Genomic DNA, 25,149 nt, shown 5'->3' with positions numbered 1-25,149 from the left:
AGTCCCTCCTTAACATTACTGCTTTCCCTCTGTCTGGCATTTCCAATTTATCCTCTATACAGCCTGTTTGTACACTGCCATTTACCTCTTGTCTCACCTGGTCAGCAACTTGAGGGCAGAAATCTCTTTTGTCTTTTTTTTTTTTTTCATCCCCCCCCCCCCCGCACTTAACAATGCCTGACATATACAGTAAGCACTTAATACATGTTTTTTGACTTGATTTGACAATTTCTCCCTCGCTGCTGGCTTCCTCTTATCTGACCAGAGACAATCTGGTCTCCCCAATCTTATTTAAGAAATTAAAAGCCCTTCCCTTGACCCTCGTACACCACTCTCACATCCCACTTACAGCTAAATTCTTGAGAAAGTTGTCTACATTCAAAGCCTCCTCTTCACTACCTTCCTCACTTTTTAACCCTTTACAGCTGGGCTTCTGCACCTGCCATTCGAACAGGATTGCTCCAGGGTCACCAAACCCAATGACTTTCTTTAAGTTAATCATCCATAAATCACTTCTTATGTCAGCCAATCAGGAAGCTTTCATTACATGCCTCCTCCTTGCCAGGCTGTGTCAGGGGCTGGGGTCACAAAAATAAAGAGGAAACAGCCCCAAACTCCAACTGCTCAGACCACATGTGACCTCTAGGTCCTCAAGTGTGGCCCTAAGTCCTCAAGGCCACGTGTGGCCCTGAATCCAAAGAATTCGGTCACAGGGCCACACTTGAGGACCTAGAGGCCACCCTTGGGCCCTAACCCTTCTGATCTGACTTTTCCTGCCTGCAATACTACCATTTGCTTAACTAGCAGATTTTTAATTTTGTTATTTTCATCTCTTCTTTCTCTCCAGAAGAGAAGAAAACAACGACAAAATTAAAAATCTGTCATCAGGGAATCTCATCTACATCTCTTAAATGTCTCTCACGTCTAGTGAGCAGAACCAGGGGAACATTGTACACAGCAACAGCCACACTATACTGCGTGATGACCAACTGTGATAGTCTTAGCTCTTCTCAGCAATACAAGGATCTAAGACTACTCCAAAAGGCTCATGATGGAAAATGCTCTTCACCTCCAGAGAAAGAACTATGGAGTCTGAATGTAGACAGAAGCAGACCATTTTCTCTTTTGTAGTTTTGTTTTTTTTCTATTTCATGGTTTTTCCCTCTTGTTCTGATTCTTCTTTTGCAAAATGACTAATGTGGAAATATGTTTAACATGATTGTACATGTATACCCTATATCAGATTGCTTGCTATCTTGAGGACAGGGAAAAATTTGGAATTCAAAATCGTAAAAAAGTGAATGCTGAAAGTAATAAATTAATTAATTTTTAAAATCTCTCACATTCATCTCTTTTCTCTACTTTCACTGTAACCATGCAATTGCAGGCCCTTATCATAGTTTCTGGGACAATTATTACAACAATAGCGACAAAAGTTAGCATTCATTTGACACTTTAAGGCGGACTAAGCTCTTTAGAAATATGACCTTGTTTGATCCTCAAGAAAACCCTGTAAGTGCTATTCATACCCTCATTTTACAGAAAAGGAAACTGAGGCTGCAAGAGGTGACTTTCTCAGCATCCCACAGCTGATAAGTATCTGAGGTCGGATTTGACTCAGATCTTCTAGCACTCCATCCATTTTTCCAACTGGCTGCAATGAACTCCCTACAGGTCCTTTGAACTCCACTCTCTATTTTCTTTTCCTCCTGCCTCCAATCCATCTTTCATAGCACTACAAGAATTCTCTTGCTCATCAAGCTGGCTCAAAAATCTTGAGTGATTCCCCACTGTCCCTCAAGTAAATGTCAACATCCTCGGCCTGGCATTCAAGGCTTTACCAACTCTACGACCACCTTACCTTTTTAACCTCAACTCTTATTCTTTCCTCCTTGCATACCCAGCTCCAGCCAAAGTGGTTTCCTTTCTATTCTGAAACCCCATACCTTGGCACCTTTGCTCAGATATTCTATTAGATATTCTAAGGCTATATTTTCTTCCTCCTTGTCTTTGCTGTTAAATCATAACCATTCTTTGAAATACATCTTGAATGCCACATCTTCTAGAAGTCTCCCCCGGTCACCTTAGTTAGTAGGTAATGACTTTGCACTTTCAATGGCCACATGACACTTCGTACCATAAACACTTATTTAATATTGTGCAATACCACCCTGGGCTATAAAAATGGAATGGCAAGAAAAATACCAGGAGGGTAGATGTGGACATGAATTCCATCTCTCTTATTTACTACTTCTGTGACCTTGTGTAATTCACAATATCTCTGAACCTCATTTTCCTCATCTATCAAAAAAGAATGCCGAATTAGTTGATCTTTAAGGTCTATTCCAGATGTCATGGAAACCAATATACCACTGGCTGCTTCTCTCCTGAGGAATCTAGGGATAGATTGGGGGTGGGGGTGTCCATAAACTTGGAAAATTACCTCTTTTCACTAACCTCTAACTGAAATTTATCATTTCTGTCACTCACTTAAAACATTATACTGATAAGGGGTCTATGGGCTTCAGCCAGCCTGCCAAAGGGGTCCATGAGAGAGAAAAGGCTAAGAAGCCCTCCTCAGCTGTTCCTTGCTCCAAATCCTCAATTATTCTTTAGATTAAATGAAACATAATTTAGCTCTTTTTGATGATCTGGAGACATGAACAAGAATTATTGGATTAATCCATCCTCCCATGAACCACGTACTGCTTAAATGATGTTGAATCAGCCCCATCACCTTTCTGGTCCTGTTTCTCTATCTGGAAAATTAGGAGTAGATCACAGGTTCTTTACTTTCAATGGGTCATGGACCCCTCCGATGGCCTATCTTTTCAGAATTTTTTTTTTTAAAGCAATTGGGGTTAAGTAACTTGCTCAAGGTTACACGGCCAGTTACTTCTGGGTGTGGTGCTAAGTATCTGAGCCCGGATTTGATCCCCAGGTCATCCCTACACTGGGGCCGGTGCTCTTACTTGCTGAGCTACCTGGCCACCCCTAGAATTCTTTTTTTTAATGCATAAAGTAAAATGCATAGGATTGCAAAAAAACTGTTCTACTGAAATATAGTTATAATTTTTTTTAAATTCACAGACCCCAGGTTAAGAGCCCTGGAACCAGACGATCTTCAAGGTTCCTTCCTACAACCCCATGAACAGAGATACCCTCAGTGGCTGATGCGGTATTGAGCACCACGTGCCCCTAAATTCAATGGTCACGCTGCTTCTTGAGTTCATATTTCCTTTCTTTAGGGTTTTCCTTCCCTGCCCCCATCTCTCAATAGCTTGAAAAGCCCAAAACTTGATTTAGCAGAAATAGCTATGGAAAGAAAGAGCAAATAGGCTTTTAGGTAAAAGTTCAAGGGACTGTCATTTGAGAGGCCTATATGATGGCATTTATTTGGGATGCTCATTTTTGCTTATTTTGATATTTTTAACTGGATAAGAAGGTAACTAAATATTTAATGTGTGTGCTCACATGCACACTTAAACACAAGTACATACATCTACACTTCTCTAAAGTGGGGAGTTGGGATAGATGGACTCTGAGGTCCTTCCTCTAGATCTAAAATCCTATGTACACACTTATTTACACACACACACACACACACACACAGGCTCTTTGTGAATCCTAAAAGGAAACAGATAAAAAATATTACTATAAGTTCAAGCCTGTGAGATGTTCCATTGTAAATGAATCTCATTGATGGGTATCATCCGCTGCAGGCTACGTAGGGCTTATATTAAAAATAATAACAGTAATAATATTTGCCAGCTGCAGGAATGAGTGATGACAACATTTCCATAGTGTGCATAAAGACATCAATTACTGTAGCTTGTCTGGTAGGTTAATGATTCTCAGTGATGGATTATTCATGCAGGTTGGCCAGCCGAACATTCGACTTCTTCTCTGGGGTAAAAAGTATAACACGTCTCAATTAACGATGCCTTATGCAAGCTCAAAAGCAGGCATCAGACTGAAATCTGAGATAAGACAACATGGTGGTAGGGAAGGCCATGGGGCTACAAGGTGCCTGATAGAAACAAAGCGATTGAGAAGATGAGGCCTGCTCTCTTTGGTTTGGTTTTTAAATTCTTTGTTGGCTCCAGGGACCCTAAAGTAGGAGAAACAGTTTGGTTCAAATAATGTGTTAAAGTAGCCAAAGATTATCCTTTTAAAAAATATATGAGGGGAATTAAATTTGGATGGATGAATTCAACCAACACATGAAAAATGGATTCATGGGGCACCTGACTGTCTCTATTCAGCTGTTTCCATAGTTTCACATTTAAAAATTATACAATTATTCTCAGTTTTCAGGGCATAATATATCATATTCAAATTTTATGGAGATTATTCTTTCTGAAAAACCATAAATTCCTATTAGAGAAGTCTCTTTTGAGGCATTGTTTATGGAAAAAAATAAAATCACAAAGAACAAAGGCAGTTTTCCTCCTTCCAAAGCTTCAACAACATCATTGTTCTCTATTACATATTACCCTCTGACATGTGCAATGTCAGGAAAATAGGGCATCAATTTACAGAGAAGAACCAGTTGTGAAGCATATGGTTTGCAAAGTAGCAAGGTTGCTAAATTAAGGTTTTTTAGTTTAATTTTTAAAATACATATGAGTAATCTCCATATTCCTTGCTATACAATCAACCATATTGAAAACATCAATAGGGCAGGGAACAATTCTTTCACATTGCTGCCTCCCTCCAGAGACTAGCACAATAATTTTGCCATAGCAGGTACTAAGGAAACAATTCATTTTTTTTTGTGAATGAACTTGTATTAAAAATAGAAGTTTAAATACAGCAGAAATCTGGGAGAATGTTCTCTATCTACATACCTGATGCTTCTAATGAACAACACATCAATCACTTACTAAGCAATAAATTGTACATACATTTTCATCAAATAATAATAATCCTTCTACCTCTTCTTTCTACCTCCTCTTCCTATCCTAGACCTGCAGTTTTAAAACTTTCTGGTGTCTGGACCCCTTTACGTTCTTAAAAGACAAGGACTCCCCAAAGAGCTTTTATTTATGTGTGTTTTTGCCTAATGATATCTACTGTTGGATCTATCTCTCTGTCTATCACTGGAAATGAAAGCATCTTAGAATATAGTTTTCATCCGTAGGAATCTCTAGACCACATTTTGAGAACCACCATCCTAGACTACGGAGAAAAGAAGTGTAGGCTAGAACAGAAAAAAAGATCAAGAAGGGGAAGTGAAGAAAGCAGACAATATTCAGGTTACCAGCCATGGGCTCTTTATTTATGAAGGAAAACAACAGTAAAATAGAGGATTTAACAGAAGATAATGATGTGGACTAGAAAGTGGGTTGAATTTAAAACAAGAGGACCTTGGTTCAAATTCTGATGGTCACATTCTGTGTCAAATCATTTGACTTTTTTTTTTTGGCATCAGTTTCTCCATCTTTCAGTGAGAAGAGACGAGAGAGAAAGAATGGGAAGGCCTTACTAAACAACCCTCAATGTTCCTTCCAAAGCCAAATCTATGACTCAAAGGTGAAACAAAATTTTATCAGGGATCCATATGCTCCATTCTGCTCACATACAAGCTATGGTCGTTCTTGGGTTAGTAGCTTTCTGGGAGGGTGATTCTTTCTAAAAGCCATTATTACATAAACCACAAATTTTCAGACTGATGCCAACCTAAGAGAAATATAGCTTGTATCTTCCCTGCAAGTTTCACTGAATACATCAATGATTTTATTAAAAACATACACATAAAGAGAAGAAATTCTCTCAGGTTATTGAAATTTTGTGATCCTTGAAACTAAAGCTATATTTGGGAAGGTTAGACTATACCTATTGCTAATTCACTCTCAGAATAATGGACTTTTAAAGCATATTTTTTTATTAAATAAATTTGTATTTGATCTCTTTTGTTTTCATATCACTTACATTCTGTAAAGTATCACTACCTCTTCACCTCCTTCCACCCTCTGAACTATATCTTCTAATGAAGAACAAAAAAACCCAGGGAAAAACAGTTACACAAAATTAACCAAAATATTGAAAAAGTTTGACAATCACATGGAGCTTTTATGCCCACAGGCCCCTTCGTAGAACACAGCATATGATTTTTAACTTGGCCTAGCATCACCAAGTATTATGATAACTATGGATCATCCTGATCTATGAAAAACAAAGAGATGTAAGGGGGCAGGAAGGGGAGACAAAGCAAACAAAAATAGTGATCGTGGCATTTATACTGTGCTCACTATGGGCCAGACACTGAGTTAATAAATACTTTAGAATTATCTCATTTGATTCTTGCAACCCAGGGTGCTAAAATAATCTCTAAATTCCCTCCCAGATCTGAGAAAACAATAATGGGCTTTAATGCTCCAAAATAAAGAGAAGCTGCAGCTTTGAAGATCCTTGTGGAAAATTCCAACTTCAACTTGTTTTTATCTACAAGAGGGAGCCCTTCAGAGTGGAAAGTGGGATAAACTTTGAGGCAGGAGGACCCAGGCTAACACCTGTGTAAGCCTGGACAAGTTACTTAGCCTTATGACCTCAGACAACTATCTAAGACTTCTTGACAAGATGGCCTGGTTGAGATCTGCACTTTTTTTTGGGGCGGGGGGAGGCTTTTTGGAGGTGGGAAGGCAGGGCAGTTGGGCTTAAGTGACTTGCCCAAGGTCACACAGCTAGCAATTGTCAAGTGTCTGTGGCCAAATTTGAATTCAGGTCTTCCTGACTCCAGGGCTGGTGCTCTATTCACTGGGCTACCTAGCTGCCCCCAAGATCTGCGCATTTTTGCAGGGGCAGTTAACCAGGCAGAAGAAATCACTTTTTTGGGAGGGGGGCAGGTGGTATTTGTATTAGACATGTTCAATATATCAAGTGAAACCTGTCTCTTCAAAAACAGCAGTACTTATTGACACTAATTTTTATTTATTATATATTTATTAAGCTCCTAACATGTACTGAGTACTGACACCAGTGGTACACAGACAAGGCAGAGTCTTTGTCCTCAAAGAATTTGCAGTCCAGTATACCATTAAAATGAATGTTGACTCTTTTAAAAATTTTTGTTTATTTTATTTTTAATTTATGGATTGATTAATGATCCTTAATATTATTTTAGAACTGGAAGGAACCTTAGGCATTACCCAGTCTAATCCCTTCCTTTTATAGATGAGTAAACTGAGGTCTAGAGGGGCTATAGGCAAGGTCATTGTATAGTTATGAAGAACCAAAGTCAGAACTGAAACCTAAGGCCTCTTAGTTTAAATTAGCACTTTTCCCTATACATTAGGCTATATAAGAAAACAAAATCAAATGAAAGTAAGTAGCATAGGTAGTAGAGAAATTCAGGAAGGGAAGTGGGGAGGAAGAAATTGCTATACAAGTAATGTCCTTTATGGCATGATAAAGGAAGTAAAAGCATAAATACTAGAAATTTGGAGATACTGAAAGTGAAACTTCTTTTCCCCTTTCCACTTGAGAAACACTGATGTAGTATACTGAACACGTGTATAAAAAGGAACATCTGAGAACAGGGTATGGATTATGGGACCATGGTTTAAAACAAAGGAATAACATGTTCCTGGCCAACAATGAAGTATACCTAGACTGATAAATCTATCTACCTGGTTTGTTCCAAATCCATTCAATAGGGTTTTAAAGGGAAAGGAATATAGACAGAAAAAAATGCATATATACATGTGTACACACACACACACACACACACACACACACACACCCTTAGATAGCACAGAGTAACACAATATATGAAGACTAACAGTTGAGACATTAGAATTTCACCAGAAACAAAATCCAAGAAAGGAGCCAATAGTAAAACTCATGGCTTCCAATGTCAAGTTTACACAGCAAGCAAGATAATTTAGAGGTCCAAATTCAAGACGGCTACTATGACCACATAATATAAAAGGATGAGAACTATGACTGAAATATGGTGGGGGCAGCTAGGTGATGTAGCGGATAGATCACCAGCTCTGGAGTCAGGACCTGGGGGGTGGGAGATGCAACATGATAGAGAGCATCTGGAATAAGGTCAACAGAGGAAGAAACAAATTTTTTTTTCATCAGAGCATACCATAAACTTTATAGTATAAAGACATATTATAGCATAATGCTTTATAGTATAAAGCACCTAGACAGAGAGAGGAACATTACAACCGCAGTACAGAAGCATGATACAACAGTCCTCAAGGACTTCAATTATCCAGACATTTGCTGTGTTTCTCTCTGTGTCTTCCTCTGCCTCTCAAAGCAGAAAATGGATGGCCATTTCTCAGATGTTATAGTGAGAGATGTTTTTCTTTATGGGTTGGAGTAAAAGCTATTGAAGAACCATCCAAATATCAGATTCTACGATGTTAGTGCCCCTGTCTAACAGGCATAATCATTTGAGATACAAAGCATATTATTTCCTAGGTGGACTTAAACAAAACACAAGTGTAGCCTTTTCCTTCTCTTCTCTCTCTGTCTTTGCCCCCAAACAGAGCAGCTAACAACCTTTTGATTTTCCTTGATGATATCTTTCAGCAAGGGGAACTGCTATGCGCAATCTACTTCTCACAAACAGGAAGGGACTCTGCAAGGGTGGAAATGATGGAAACCTGAGGAGAGGAAATGCCACTCTTTCTTGTAATTTGTGCTGGAGAATAAAGCCAGGCATAATCCGTTATTTAGCCTGGATTTGGAGAGAATGGATTTTTGAACTACCCCTCAGACTAAGTCAATCAAGGAGGAACGAGAGATCCCAACGTGAAAGAAAAATAGCCATTACGCTAAGAGACGGATGTGGGTACGGGAATCCAGGAACCGGCTCAGATTTCTAAAATGTACGTACTTGAATGGAAAGAGAGTTCAAGAAAAAGAGGATGAACAGAAAAGTAAGGCACAGCCCCGTAGGAATGGCGCTGGGGCTGGTAAGCTTGAGGAAGAGCTGAGGCTGCCAAGGAAATAAAGGGCGACAGAGGGCTGGGAATGGGAAGAGGGTTCAGGGCCCAGATCATTGCCTGCGGGGGTGGGAAAACCTGTCAAGAGAGAAGGCAGGGCTGCTAAAGTGTGATTTTGCTTCCATTTTGTCTGCCAAGGAAAACGGCCTCTGAGTTGGAAAGGATGGGACCAAAACGGCGAACAGAATTGATAACCCTAGATAAATGGTAATAGCATAAGCAAGCTGCCTACAGGATCCTGATGAATTCAAATGTCTCAGTCCAGACAAATTCATCTCTGACTCCAAAAACAAAAAAAAACAACCAGTAGATATAACTGCTGAGACGTGGTCAATAATATCTGAAAAGCAAATGTCCTGTTTTTATTTTTTTAAAGGGGGTCAGGAGAGAGAGAGAGAGAACAGGGTCAACAAATAATAGTCCAGTGATCCTGACTTTAGATCCTGGCAAAACTGTAGAACTCCAAAGATATGGTAAAGAAGTATCAAAAAAGGAGGCAGTGATCACAACTCAGGGTGGTGGAAGTAAGAACAGGTCATGCCAAAATAATCTTACTTCTTTTCTGTCGGGACTATTAAATCATTTACATAGTTTATGAAGAGTTCAGCCAAAGAATGGATAAAGATTTCATGATAATCTTGCAAAGAATATGGAGAGATGTGGGCTGGGAAATACTGTAATTGTATGGACTTGGATATTTTTCAATTGCTGGATTCAAAATGTAGACATTAATGGTTCAATTTCAACTTGGAATGTCTCTAGTTGACTGGCTCAAGGATTTGTGTTTGGCCCTGTGCTAAATGTTTTTAATCAATGACTTGGATAAACACAGAGATGGCACGCTCATCAAATGCTCATCAAATTTGCAGATGCTGGAGAAGAGACAAAAAACTGGAGAGGAGGCCTGGCATATTGAAAGACAGAGTCCGGAGTAAAAAATATCTTGACAGGCTAGAAAATCGGGCTGAATCAAAAAAGGATGAAATGAAAGAGAGATGAGTATGAAATCTTATACTTGGGTTCAGAACATCCCAACTTAAGCATAAGCAGAGGGAGGTTTAATTAGATGGCAGTTTATATGAAAGATATTGGAGGTTTGGGGGGGACTGCAAATTCAGAGTCAACAGTGTGGTTTAACCACCAAAAAAAAGTCATCAGTGACTTCATTTAGAGACATTAGGCTTCCCAGAATAAGGAAGTGATAGTTCTTCTGGTCAGACCATACCAAGAGGCTTCTGTCTACTTCTGGGCACCATAATTTGGAAAACATTGATACGATGGAGAACATCCAGAGAAAAAAGCAACCAGAATGGTAAAAGGCTTCAGTTCATATCAAAGGATCATTCAAAGGATGTGTGGCAATTTAGGCCAGAGAAGAACAGACTTGGGCACATGAGAGCTGTCAAGTATTTGAACAGGACATTCGAACAAGGAGCACTGGGCACACATACACGGAGATAAATTTGGGTTAATGTTGGGGTGGGGGGAATCCCAAAAACCTTAGCAGCATTATGGACTGTCTCAAGATATGCCTGGTGTGTCTCCTTCACTGGCAGTCTCTGAGCAAGGACTGAATGACCGTACATTGGGAGTGTTATAGGCATGATTCCTTTTGGATCTAGGTTGGACTCGTTGGCCACTGAGATCCCTTCCAACTCTGAGATTCTGTAAACAGAACAGATGGTTAAAAGCATGTCATGGGTTTAGCAAATGAAACTTTTATTTTCAAAATCTGAGACTAGGGAAAATCCTTGGAGGAAACAAGAGATTTCATAGATTGTATATGGAGGTGACACTATTGATACTCTACACATAACAGCAACTGTGTCTAAGGAAGCAAGTGGATTTATGACTTCAGATACTATCCTCTCCATTGGAGATGATAAGTGATTAATATTTGTAACCATTCTGGAAAACTGGAGCAGTTTTAATCTTGAAGATTGAAGATGCCTGAGAAAGATTCATTTCTTCATTGTTTTATTGTTTGGTCATTTCAGTCAAGTCCAACTCTCCATGACCCCATTTGGGATTTTCTTGGCAGAGACACCAGAGTGGTTGACCATTTCCTTCTCCAGTTCATTTTACAGATGAGGAAACTGAGGCAAACAGGGTGCAGTGTCTTGCCCAGGGTCACACAGCTAGCACGTGTCTCAGGTCGGTTTTGAACTCAGGCCTTCCTGACTCCAGGTATGGTGCTCTCTCCACTGTACCATCTAGCTGTCCCCCTTCATTACTTTAGTAACTTCAAACTGCTTTGTGAAATACATTGTGATTACATGATGCAAGCACAGATAAAATTCAAATGGATGACCAAATAAATAAATAAAATGGTATCTATGTCAAGCTATGTTTGGAGACTGAGATACATATCCCATCTCTCATGCTTACTAGCTAGATAGCCATGGGGCAGTCATTTCACTTTTCTGAATCTGAATATACATGCTATCCTTATTATCATGGTGCTATAAGGTTTGCCAAGTGCTTTATAGCACCTTTTCAGAAAGGGATAATACCTGTAGCCCTACCTCATAGGGATGTGGGTAAAACATTCTATGTCCAGAATCGTTATTAATAATTACTAGCATTTATACAGTGCTCTGCAACCTGCAAAATGCTTTACATACGTAATTTTAAGCCTCGAAACAAACCTGTGATGTATTATTATCCCTATTTTACAGATGAGAATACTGAGGCAGACAGAGGTTAAGGAAATTACCCAGGATCACACAGTCAGTAAGTAAATGAGGTAGGATTCGAAATCAGGACAGCTCTCTCTCCACTATAGATACTATTACCTCTCTAAAATAACAACAGCAATGATTTTAAATTCAATCTAATTGAAACAACATGATAAAAATGATATAACACTTTAAGGTTTGCAAAGGTCTTGGCACATTCATTCATCTGATCTTCACAACCTCCCTGGGCTATTATTATCCCTGTTTTACAGATGAGGAAACTGAGGCTACAGTGGTTAAATGACTTGCCTAAAGTCATTTATCTACTAAGTATCTTAGGTCTTCCTAGCCAAGTACAATACTCTATCTACTGCCCCACCTAGCAAAATAACCTGAACTGAACTCTGTTAACATCCAATATCCACAAACTCTTTAGGCTAATGACCTCAAGCAACAATGAGCACCTTCCAGTATCAGAAAGTAGTCTATCCCAAGAGAGATCAAGGGTATCATTCAATCCCAAACCATGTACCAGATACTACAGATATGCCCATGCATATGATCAAACGAGGGTCCCTGAAATGTGAATTCAGAGCTGAAAGGGATATTGGTGATCATTTCTTCCAATCCGTTCATTTGCTGAAGGAGAAACCAAGGGCAAAGGAGGTCATTCCCTACATGGAAGAAGTGGCAGAATGAGGATTTAAACTCAGATCCTCTGACACCTGGTTTCTCCATTATAACACACTAATGAAAGAGCTTGGCTCCCAGGAGGGGAAAAGGAAAAAAAGAAAGAAAAGAAAAACTGTCCCAAACTCCCTTCACTGAAAGTTGTTCAACAAAGACAGCTCTGATTCAGTGATTCATGGTTGTGGTGAATGGCTCTGGTTGTGAGAGATAGTATTTGGGAAACATGATCCACTTAGGAAAATGAGATTATTAAAGCAAAGTAAATCACATCTGCATTCATTCGACACCATGCATGGTACAAGACTCTTAATTTCAGAGCACTCTGCTCTCCCAAGAGGAGCTTGGGAAGCTGGCTATGTAGATGGTCATCCTCCCCTCTGGACCAGAAGAAACAGTCAAAGCAGAGGATAGAGAGGGAGAGCCATACCTAGGCTCACTTTGCCTCTGGAGCTCTCATGCCTAATACAACTCCTTGCACGTAGTAAGGACATAGGAGATGTTTGCTGGATTAGTAACAATATCAGAGAGGAGACATGTCGATAGCTAGCGTCTATATGGTGCCCTAAGCTTGCAAAGTGCTTTTTGTACATTAACTCATTTGTTATGTCATTACAAAGCATGTAAAAAAGCAAGGCGACCAACTTCAGAAATATCAACTGTTTCCATGAAAAAATACAGCTGAAAAATCCTTGCCAAATTACAATGGAGATAAAAAGCTTCCTGATATTGCAGAGATACAATCTTGGACCAGGAGTCAAAGACCTGAGCTCCTATTAAAAGGAAGTGATTGTAAAGCTCACTTTGGGCCCTAGAAGAAAAAGATGGCAACATTTCCTTCCTTTTCCTAGATAGGTGGAGTACGCTGCATACAGAACAAGGCCTGATAGGTCCAGAGGCTGGATTTGCTTAGCAACTTTTCTTTGTTACAAAGAAGGGTGCCTTTGGTGGTAGCAAAGAAGAGGTGGTATAGATCCAGAAAAAAAAAAAAACTGATTCAAAAAATAGGCATCAATGACATCTTTTTTAAGACCCAAGTGCAAATTTGCTGGGTGACTGGGACCAAGTCATTGCCTTTTAATGGGTCTCAGTATCTTCATTTGTAGAAGGAAGGAGTTGGTAGAAAGGAAGCCTGGTACCCTGGGAAATGTGGTGGGTTTGGAGCCAGAGGAGCTGGATTCATATTCTGACTCAGTAGCTTACTCTCTGGGGTCACTGAGTGACAAGTCCCTTAACCTGCCGCATTTCAGTCCCTTTATGTGTATCATGAAAGGGTTGGACCATATGGCTCCCGAGGTCCCTTTTACTGTGAAATCTCTGATCCTCTACCTAGATGACATTCGAGGTCTCTTCCATCTACCTCCAAATCAAACAACATTTATTAAGTGCCTACTATACAAGGCACTATGCTAGGTGCTGGGAATACAAAGGCAAAAACACAAAAACCCCAAGATTTCTGCCCTCATGGGGTGAAAATGAAACATAGAGAATAATTGAAAGTAGAGAGTGAAAGAGACAAAGAGAGTCACCCCCCCCCCAAAAATGCACTAAAATCTAAAGGGAGAGAATACTTTGTTGGCTGGGGTGGAGGAAGGGGGGACTCAAGGATATTTCACAGAGGTAGAGGCCCCCAGAGATGAGCTTTAAGAGAGGAGAAGGATTCTTTCTGAATGTCAGAGAGAAGATTATATATTCTAGGCAGGAGTCGGGGTGAGAGGAAGGGGGTGCAGCTAGCTGTGTCAGTGCACAGCCAGGAGACAGCCAGAGATATTTGGAGGATAGCTGGTAGGCCAAGTTAGCTCTAAGGTGTCAGAGAAGAGGCACAATATGAAATAGTTAGAAAGTTGGAGCCATACCAAGGGGGTTTTGAATGGCTGAAATAAAAGAGGTTGTATTTTATCCTATAGACTATAGGGAACCACTGAATGTTTTTAAGCAGAACAACACAGTCACTAAGCATTAGGAAGATTATTTTGCCATAATTTTGTGTGAGGAATGGGCTGAAGACAGTCTAGTTAGACTGCCATTATATGAATCCAAGCAAGAGATAATGAAGGTTTGGTATGGACTAGGGTGTTGGCCACATGAGTGAAGAGAAATGGACCAACCAAACAGAATGGTTGAACAAGTTGTATATGGTTGTGATGGATTACTACTGTGCTATAAGAAATGATAAGCTCAATTATCTTAGAAAAACATGGAAAGACTTATACTAAATAATGAAGGGCAAAATGAGCAGAACCAAAAGAACATTGTATACGGTAACAGCAATATTGTTTTAAGAATAACTCTGAGCAAATGAATCATTTTGACTATTATGAATACCCAAATTAACTCTAAAGGACATATGAAGAAAAATACTATCTGCATCCAGAGAAAGAACTAATAGATGTATAGAATAATTATACATACACACACACGTGTATCTAATGATAGCCATCTCTAGGGTCAGGGTGGGGAAGAAGGGGAGACATTTATTTTATATATAATATTATATAATATTTTATTACATATGTAAAAGAAATAGCAAGTTGTACATAAGAGATCTGCAGTTTTGTGTGAAATCATCTTTTCTATTATACTATGTTATGGAATTTCTTGTTTTATTCCATAAATTAATAGTAAAATGAAAAAAAAACATACAGAAAAAAATAAGAAGTAGACCAACAGAAACGGTGTAGAATGGAATTCATTAAGTGGGGATCATGGAGAGAGGGGGGAAAGTAAAGCCCAGGGTGCCTGAAGTTTCCAGCCCAGGTGATTAGGAAGATGGCAGCACCTCCAAACAGTACATATCTACATGTGCACAAAGCCTTTGATCACATTCTATTTCTTTGCCTTCCTCTTACATCATCTCCTTCACCTCTTCTTCTCCCTTACATCTTTCCTTCTAACTTATTACCTGGTTCTCCTTTCTCCAATCTGTTCTTCTTACAGGAAAGGGAACATGCCTATGTTAAGGGCTCACTCTATGTCAGGCATTATTTGATCCTTACAGCAATCCCACAAGCTAGGGGCTGTTATTATCTCCAATTTACAATTCAGGAAACTGGGGCAAATAGTGGTTAAGCCATTTGTCCAAGGTCACACAGGCAGTAAGTGCCTGAGGCTGCATTTGAATTCTCCTCTTCTAAGCTACCTACCTGACCTTCAAGACAGTCAAAAAACAAAACAGCAAAACCTAGAGCGAACCTTAAAGTCTAACCTTGATCCTGCCCAACAAAAGCATGATTCCATTTATATTAAGCTGAAATAATAATTCTTGAGGTTCACATTGAAAGCCCTTCCAAATGTGGCTTTAAAAGTACCATTATTTGCCTCTACCTGGTCACATTACAGCCAAACTGACCTACTTGCTGTTCTCTAAACTTGGCATTTCATCCCAAGCCCAGGCTGCCTTCATGCTTGGAATTGTCTCCTACTCCCTTTAGCTTCTTGGGATTTAGAGCTTTATTTAAGGTTCAACTGCGATGCCACTTCCTACTGAAGGTCTTAGGATCACACATTTCAAGCTAGAAGAGGCCATCCTGCCCCAAGCCCTTAACTGAAAGCAAGATTAACTGAAGCCCAGAGAAGGCACTTGTCCATGTCACACAGATTGTCATTAATACAAGTGAGATTAGAATCAAGGTCATCAGACTCCAAAGTCAGTGTTGGCTCCAAGTCCTATGAATCATGCCTCTGACTTGGTTCTGGTGTCATTAGTCCCATCTTCCTCCTCAACTTCACTTATCTAGTCACATGCTGTATTACCAGTAGAATATAAGCTCCTTGAGGACAGGCATGGTTTTTTTGTCTATGTTCCTTGTGCCTAGTACTGAGCCTTGCACATGGTATGTCTTAATAAATCCTCACTGACTTGAACTGCACACAATTTCTAATTATAATCCTCATCATATAAAATCAAAGTCAAACATGTATGCATGCACATGGGGGACGTGGGGGAGTAGAGAGAGTGGGGAGAGAAGTTCCTCAAGAAAACTAAAGGTCTATTTCTTCAAGGTAACTATAGGTAGAATGTGGGTGGGGGAGCTCACTCCTAAAAAAAACAAGACTACTAGGTGGTATCTGATTTGCCAATGACCCCCCGGGCTGAAGACAAACACACAAGTGGTGCATAGATTTTTCTTTGCAAGTATAAGAGTCAGTTTCACCAGGTGCCATTCTCAAATTAAAAAAAAAGATTACACCAACAACTTGGACATTTTATGTAAATACACACATGTGTACAAAAATCAAGGTGTTTATCTTTAAAAATTATTTTAAAAAACGAATCTGCCAAATGAAGTGAACTTATTTCACTCATAAACCATTTCCTTTTTATTCTGTTTTATCCAATAAGAATACAAGTTCTTCAAAGGCAAGTTCTACTTCTCCTTTGTATATCCTCATCACTGAGCACCGAGTCTTACACATAATCGGTGCTTAATAAATGCTGGTGGGATGAATGTATGTATAGGGCCATATTTAGAGCAAAAAAAAAATAAAAACTAGAGAGGAGGACAAAAATGCGTCTTTCAGAAAGCTGTGAGCAGTATCTTGGTGAGTAACATAAGCTCAGCACCATTTACCACTGATTGGCCATCAGAAGCAAACTGAAATGGATCTTTATCAATGTTTGTAAGCAAATTTGTCCTCGGCAGCAGGAACCGTGGGCTAGTTATCTTCAAGGGGACAAAAGAAAGGGGTAAGATACTTATTTTAGATATTAGGTGCTATTCATCTCAAAGAACCTGGCACTTTTAAATTAATTACAATTCGGAAGACACTCTTTTTAGCAGTAATGATAAATGGGGGCAGTATCTGATTATTAATTCTCAAACAAAAATCAGTTATGTTTATTTTCTAGAAGATCAAAGAGAGGGGAAAATGCAATCTTCTGCATTTGTTTCAACACTGTCTGTTGCTCATTTTATGGTGTGAAATCCATTTCTCTCTGCAAGGTTGGAATAACCTATGATTAATGGGTATTTAAAAGAGAACAATATTTTAATGTCTTCAAGGGTCCATTATTAATCATACCTTTTGATAGGATACTCAAATGGATTTGTGATCTCATCAATTGAGGTTCTTTTTTCCAACAAAGCATTCAATCTATCAGAAAGCCTTTATTAAGTACCAACTACTGGCAAGCAAAGGTCTAGGCAATGAGGGTACAAAAGCAAAAATGAAACAGCGGCTGCCCTTAAGGAGCATCCATCCACACCGTCCATGTCTGCACATCCAGTACAGTTCTTGTATTCTGCCCTCCTAGAAGTTCACTGAGAAAGACCCATCCAACAGGATATGTGCTCCCTTTGATTTCTCCAGACTTTTCAAGGACTCCCCTGAAGTATGGTAGCTACCTTTCTTTGTTCTCATCACACAATGACTCAGGGTCTCTGTCTCTCTCCATTCTTTGCATACTTTTACCCTCAGAAATTCCTTATTTGTAACGTGTTGCATAGCCCCACACACTCCCTGCACCTTTCCACTGACTTACAGGTGATGAACAATTTCATATCTTTGAAGAGTATAATCTTCCATGATTTGAAATGTTACAACTACCAAAAAGGATGCACTATTCCTCAAACAGAAGGTCAAAAAAACACCTCTTCCAAAGGATTCCATAGCAAGGTGATCATTAGCCATTAGGCACTCAAACCTAGTAAGAGCAAACCTTCTTGGCTGAACTACTGACTCCAGGATGGGTAAACTAGCATATTCAATCTTTCCACTCCCCCCGCCCAATGCAGAATTGTATAGGATTTCATAAGCATTTTTGCAAGTGTCTTATTTTTCACCAAGCTGCTAGCCCAGCAAATGACTACTGGTATCGGGAACCAGTACCTGCCATCTTCTCCCCTATAGCAGTGGCCAACAACTGAAAGACTTGTTGCTGTTGGAAAATTTTGAGTATTCATGTGTTCCCTCTACCTCGTCCAAAAGACTCTTCATAGTGCGGATGAGAGGGAAAGGGGAAAGTGAGGAGCTCTCTCCCCACTTGACTGAATTAGACAACATCTTGCTGTTACCATGCTTCCCTATTCTTCTTAGTGAAACACACTAACTTGCATAAATAATTTTAAAAAGAATATGAATCAAAGCAAAGCACAAACCTAGCATAGCAGTGTTGAACTTGATTGGAATCTTGGGGGAAGATCCCAAGTCTGCCTATAAACATTAATTGTTCTTTTCTGGCCAGAAACTGAGAGTCTTGCCCTCCCAGACGGATTCTTTTTTGAAGGCAAACTAGGCCATCTTTGGCCTCCATTCTTACCTAGCCTTTAATTACTGAATGGATGTTGCCTCAGACAAACTGAGACCTGGGAAAGACCTACCTTAAAAAGGACAAGGTGTCCCACTGCATCTAGGGCCATAACCAGTCTTCCTAACCTGTGTCTTCCTGCTGAACTCTGGAGGACAGGGTGAGGCTAAAGACTCTGCCTCACTCAAACCCAACTCACTTTCATGTCAAGACATTACCCTCCTAATGTCATTGGTCCTCTGAGAACAAAGGACAAACAGCAATACCGCACTGGTGGCCTCTATGGCTCAAGCAATTTCAAGCAAGAGCTATCTGCTAAGTCACTGATGGGCTGGGATTTGCACTGGTGACTTGGAAGACACCAAGAGGACAAAATTATACCTTCTATACATTTTTCATGTACATAAACCAGGACAAATGTGAAGTGTACAACTGTACTGGTTAAGATAAGAATCTTATCCCCAAATGGCTTTTCTTTCCCTAACAGGCCACCAGCCTTTCAAGTAGGGGAGCCAAATATTCACTAACTTACTAGCTGATCTCAAAAGGACTGTACTTTGTCCATTCACAAAACACTTTTCCATAACACTCTTGCTGATAAGACTTGGCTATTGTCAGACTAACAAGATAATAGTACTGTAGGTTGCTGCCATCCTTTATCAAAGGGACCCAATGACTTAGCAAGATGACAGAACTCAATACTGCTTGCTGGTCTTTAAATTTGAATCCGGTCTTCTCAATAAAAAGGTGCACATTAAAATTATTAGTAAATAGTTCGATGCACTACAACATATATTTACAGAGTTATTTCTGAGTGTCTGGCTCCCCCCACATACTTGAGTGGGAAATGGTTATTGTAAAACTATAAACATAAGAATTTGGAGGAAATCTGAAGTTTTGAAAAGGAGAGCCTGACCCCCAAAACAATCTGGCAAAAGGAATTTTCTACCAAAAATAAATATATTTTCTGCTTATTCTCTTTTGCTGCCTGATAAAAGTTCCAATTTCCCAGCTGCACTTTTCTCTTATCTGCTCGATACTACTTGGCCTCCCACTTAGCAGTCAGAATCATCCTTTAAGGCCCAAGAGTATAATAATATGCAAAGAAAGGAGAAGTAAAAACCTAGGTTTAAAGGAATATGAAATGGGCAGAGACACTTTCATGACAGTTTTCAAAATACTTCTGAATTCTATTCTTTGGAGTAGGGAATTGCTCATTCAGTCTACATAAAACTGCTGAAAATTGGTAGCATGGGATGACAGAAAGAACCCTGGGGTTGGAACAAGAGGATGTGGGCCTGAATTCTGGTTCTGCTACTTAACAAGCCATGTGACATTGGGGAAATCACTTTGCCTATCTGTGCCTCAGTTTCCTTATCTGAAAAATGAATGGTGGAGTAGATGGCTTCTAAGACTCCTTCCAAGTCTAGATTTAGAATCCAGTGAACTTCTAGACTTCATCTCTAAATTTCTAAAACCCCACTAAGTATATCCTCCAAAACATTTATCAAACTAGCTCAGATTAATGTCTCAACTTGCCTTCCTGTTATCTCTTCCTTGAAATCTCTCTTTTTTTAAAAAAAAAAAGATACAAACCACCACCTGCTTATCTTTGAGATGGAAAGTTTTCAATAAGTCATGTCTGATTCCCACTGCAAGGTTTCCCAATCAAGTTAAATATTAAGCCTACTGAGTGACCCAGTGAATCAATAATTATCATCATTGTTTCCTTTCCCCAGCATACCTCTTATCCAGAACACCCATTCAGATAAAAAAATGAAATTTTAAATATTTTGTTTTTTGTTCCTTCTATATCTTATCAAGGCTCAGATAACAGCAAGTTCTACTGTCTGAATGGGTACATACACATATAACCTTTCCTTTCCTGCTTCAACAGCTTGTGTCTGGGCAAAGGCTAATGATTTCATGTCAGCAATCTTCTCTTGAAAATATCATTTTAGGAAAGTGCCTCCCCCAGGGAAGCAGTCCTCTAGAAAATGGTGATTACAAAGAAAGGACACAAAAATCATTTGTGAGATACGTTAACAATAGATAAAAACAAAAGGTATCAGAGTTCCTTTGCACCTTGAGAGTAGGTACCTTCTAGAGGCCCTTCTCTTCATACCTACCATGGGGGGGGGTAGGGGGGAGGGGAGGAATAAGCTCTTGCCCAGTTTTAGTCTCCATCTTTTGTGTTGAATGGAGCAGACAATTTTCCTGTTGGAAAGATAAATCCAGGCTATGTAGTTATTTTTGCTCAGTAAGGTCGTATTCAGAATTTCAAATGGCAAAAAAGGCCGGAAAAAAAGTAAACAGGGATTAACCATATTTTCTAGCTACAGAAATGGGTATTCTAAAGGTAATTTCTAAAAAGCCATTTGGCAAATGTTCATTTTTATTTCTCAGCTACCCTAACCACAGATGGGTTCATTCTATGGCACTGAAATCAAAAGTAAATGGGTCTGATTTTACCCTGGCTAGTGATTTGCAAAATATAATCACAGACTCATCCCTCCACAATTCTTCACTATATATAATCAATAATGTATATATGTGGAGTCGTTTGATGATCAGAGACTTAATTTCAACATCAACTTAATATGAATCAGAGGTCAAGGGAACCTCTGAATGTAGCACCTTGGTAATCAGATTCAGTCATTCAGCCTAATCTCTTGTTCATGACATGCTTCACAAGTGAAGATGCTTCCTGAGCTTAACCAGAAACACTATCAACATCATAAGGTTCTGTATTTCATTTATTCCTATGTGAAATTCTGGCTGTGTGTTAGCTCAACAGAGGTAGACCGAAGGATGTAAAAATGTGCCTGGGTCACAAAACACTCTGCTTTTGTCCAATAAAGTCAAATACTTTCCAACCAATAAATCAACAAGTAATTATGCATCTGCTAATGTGCCAGGCACTGGGCCAGACAGTGAAGATACCAAGTACAAAGAAAGAGGCATGCATTAAGCTTGAATCTTTTACCAAGTAAGACTTCCCAGACCATTTCTCCTATTAGGCCGGGAAGGGCGGGGGGGGGGGGGGGAGCGGGAATGACAGGCAAGATGAAATAAAAGAATCAGGGTCATAGACACAGAGCCCAAGACTCTAACTCTGAAAGTATGGTTCCACATACCAAAGAACTGGATAAGCATAGAAATTCAGAGAAAATCTGAAGTTCTGAAAAGGAAAGTCTGACTCCCAAAGAGATCAAGGAAAAAAAAAAGAATTTTCTCTATAAATCAGTTTTCATGTTGCTGTGGGTGGAGAGCTCTGCACAAACACACCAGTTTTTAAGCCTCGCTCCACCCTTGTCCCAAATTCTCCTCCCTCTCCCCAAAGGGAAAAAAAAAAAAGTGTATTTTCCTAGGGAGAGAATCACACTTAGAATGTAGCCAGAAGAATGCCTCCCATGGTGCAGCCAGGGTATAATCTGACTGAGTATAGAAGCAGTTTGGGTCAACTGCCACTGTTTCTTCTTCATAAAAAAGCTCCTCACGTCTGGCACTTACCTGATTGCCTCAGGGACAATGTGAACACAGCTTTTTCTAACCCTTTAATTTTTTTTTTTTTTTGGTGCTGTCCACAGTTAAGAGCTCCATGTTCATCCCTGATTCATTGGGGTTGTCAAACACTCATTAGCAATGAACTTCGCACTACCAAAGGAATGTCTTTGAGACCATTTTAATATTACTACAACTTGGTATTTAAAAAAAAAATAGAAATAAAAAACAAGAGTCTAAGGAAGCCACCAAGAATCGAGCAGAAAGCCAGCAGGAAACAAGCAGTGTGAAAACAGAAAATAAAATCGTAATAAATGATCACTAAAGATTATATTTCAACACGAGTCAATCACCATTGCTACCCTAATTCTGAAAAGCATCTGTGTACCATAAGATGTCATCATGATAAACATGTTCTAGCACAAAGAGATGCCATAATATGCTATTTTAATTTAAAAATACATAATCTATGACTTCTTTTGTTTTTAAAAACACCACAAAACAGGGAAATGGTTTGTATTTTCATAGAAAGACTTGACTGTTGTCTTACAAGTCACAAAAACTCACCCAGATTTATAGTACCTTTCATCTCTACCTGGCGTGAAAACAGCATCTTAAATTATTCAACTGCATTCAAAGTGAAGTCAGAACATTGCTTAAAAGTTTTAACATGATGAATAGCGACTGTCTCAGGTGACTATATGACTTTTAAGTGTGTCCCATTGGTCCTTGCCACCACATTGATCTTTAAATAGACCCCAAAACTTGGAATTCCTGCTTTTACATTTGAGCAATTCTGAAATGTACACACATTCTCCTGACCCATCCAATATCTGTACAGATGCCAGGTATGCCTGGGAAAGGCAATGAACCGAGAGCACTGTATGTTGGATGGGAGGATATTAAGCAAGGTTTTTACTCCCATTTAAGAAAGAACCAGGCAATAGAAAACTAATCCTCCATCCAGCCTCAACAGCTTTTTGATAAGGTCTTTGTGGACCAAAGTTATTCCCCTGATACGCTCCATCATCCATCCTTTGGATTATTCATGCAAGCCTCCCTTTGCTTAATGTTTCTGAAGCAAATCATAGACATCCTTCTCTGTGGCAGAAAGGGGAAATACACGGATGCTGATGAGCCAAGGAAAGGAAAAGAGGACCTTGCTCTGAATTTAAAACTTGTTTTAATAATAAAGGAGTCCTTATGTAATTCTAAATCTAAAGCAAAAATACCTCACTACAATACAGACCTAATTCACGGAATTCGAAATTAGTCAATTTCGGGCACAGCAGGGGTGGGGGGCTCCTAGGAGGGGGAAAAAGACGATTTGGGGTGTCACAAAATTCCTCAGATATACGAATCGTGCTCTATCCAAAGGCGGTTAAAGTGAATCAGATTCCCTCCCCACTCCGTTTTCTTAAGTGTAAAATTTATCTTTCGTTGAAAAGAGTTTGCAACCTACGTAGGAAGAAAACCACAATACTTTAAAATCTGCTCCAAACAGTAACTGGAAGAATTTTCCTAGTAGGTAACCAAGTGAGCTTGCATCGTAAATGCTCGCCAAAGCAGCGCAGCGGGCTTACCTTGCCTTCCAGCACTCCCAGAGCCTGCTGAAGAAATGCTGCTGGTGGGTCTCTAGCGAAGCACACAGACAGACTCCCTCCGGCTCCGGCTCTGGCCAGCGCTGCTACCGTTTCAGCAATGCCTTCTGTTCTTGCTGCTGCGGAAACTCCGCCTCCTCAGGGTAGCAAATTAAGCTGCCATCTCGGCCGCTCCTCCTCCGCCCCCTCCTCCTCCTGATGCTCTGGTGGTTACTCCAGCTGCCGATGCTGCTGCTGCAGCTCGTCCCCCTCCGGCCTCGCTTACCTTTCCTGGGCAGGATGCTTTAGCTTCTGCTGCCTCCCGCTATCTGGCTGCTCCACCCCACCCCCAACTTTCCCTGGGTCTCCCACCTCCGGCTTCTATTGTTTCTCCCACACCTGCTGCACCGGCATCGGCACCTGCTGCCCCAGCCGTCCGGCCTCGAGATTGGGGAGGGAAGAAGGGGATGCTCCGGTCTCCTTCCACCGCCCTGTCCTCGTGCCTCCACCCCCTGCCCCTCCCAGGAAAGGTGCTGGAGTTGGGCGATGACAGCTGCCCGCTGCCCCAGCTGTCTGAACCCGAGAAGCTGCTGCAACTGCTCCGTTTGGGGCGAGTCGCCGAGAGCTCCCGTGCCTTCCACCACACGCTAACCCTGGGGCTCCCTCCTAGCACGCGCCTCCCGCAGAGCTCAGGGCCACCCCAGGTTCTACCCGAGGCGTGCACCAGCCTCCTCCTCTTCCTCCGCCCCCTCGCCCCCGCCCGAGGCAAAGCCAGAACCGACTACCCTCTCTGATTGGGCCAGGTGAGCCAAGACTCCTCCCCTTCTTTCCGATCCCCAGCCCAGCCTCCCTTCCTCCCTGCCCCGCCCAGGGGAGCCGAGAATTCCTCGACGATTGGTTCGTGCCGTACCCACCCATCTCCTGGAGTTGCGCGCGGGGATCGCTGGGTGATGTAGTCCGATCCGGGTTCGCGGCTGTGGGCAGGGCCGATGGCTGAGACTACGAGCCCCCATCGGCCTGTGCGCGGCTTCGGCTGGGCAGGATTCCGGACAACGCCTGGTTCCTCTCGGCTCCTTCCGGCGTTGCCGGAGTGAATTGATCCGGGAGTTGAAGAGGCTCTGGAGGTGGGAAGTGGAGTCAGCTCCGGAGTCGCCGCCGCCGCCGCCGCCGCCGCCGTCACCTCCGAGGGAAGGGCTGCCCTGCCGGCCTCGGTCTCGCGGAGCTCCGGCGGGCGAGGGTAGGTGCGCCCGGGCCCGGGAGCCCGCGGGGGCCTACGGGCGTCGGGAGGTGACTAGACGCGAGCGGCCTCCAGCGGGCTCGTCGAGGCCGCCCGGGCGCGGGCCTCCCTCCCGGCCTCCGGCCTCGCTCCCCGGGGCTGCCGTCCAGGAAGTGGCGATGCGGGCCAGGGGCAGGCCTCGGCCGCCGGGGCCGGGAGGGGGCGGATGTGCCTCGGGCGGGGTCCGCTCCAGGTGTGGGAGGAGGAGCCT

General features: G+C 41.2%; 2 protein-coding genes across 3 annotated transcripts in view; one reads left to right on the top strand and one right to left on the bottom strand.

Moving 5' to 3' along the window:
- Nucleotides 1-24,383, bottom strand: part of SERPINI1 (serpin family I member 1) — a 99,734-nt gene extending 75,351 nt beyond the window's left edge. Inside the window, exon 1 of one of the 2 annotated variants that reach the window (XM_069083534.1) lies at nt 23,666-24,383. The gene's annotated coding sequence lies outside the window, so the exon portion shown is untranslated. The remainder of the gene's footprint in view (nt 1-23,665) is intronic. The other variant, XM_069083533.1, reaches the window with a different exon arrangement.
- A 301-nt stretch (nt 24,384-24,684) lies between these two features.
- The window catches only part of PDCD10 (programmed cell death 10), a 50,499-nt gene continuing 50,034 nt past the window's right edge, over nt 24,685-25,149 (top strand). The window contains exon 1 of the mRNA XM_069083536.1: nt 24,685-24,899. The gene's annotated coding sequence lies outside the window, so the exon portion shown is untranslated. The remainder of the gene's footprint in view (nt 24,900-25,149) is intronic.

This window comes from Petaurus breviceps, unplaced genomic scaffold, assembly GCF_028583685.1.
Source record: "Petaurus breviceps papuanus isolate PSGF00001 unplaced genomic scaffold, PetGlider_PUasm1.0 173, whole genome shotgun sequence".
NCBI classification, from domain to species: domain Eukaryota; kingdom Metazoa; phylum Chordata; class Mammalia; order Diprotodontia; family Petauridae; genus Petaurus; species Petaurus breviceps.
The sequence above is the reverse complement of the archived record's forward strand: the minus strand, read 5'-3'. Positions and strand labels throughout refer to the sequence as shown.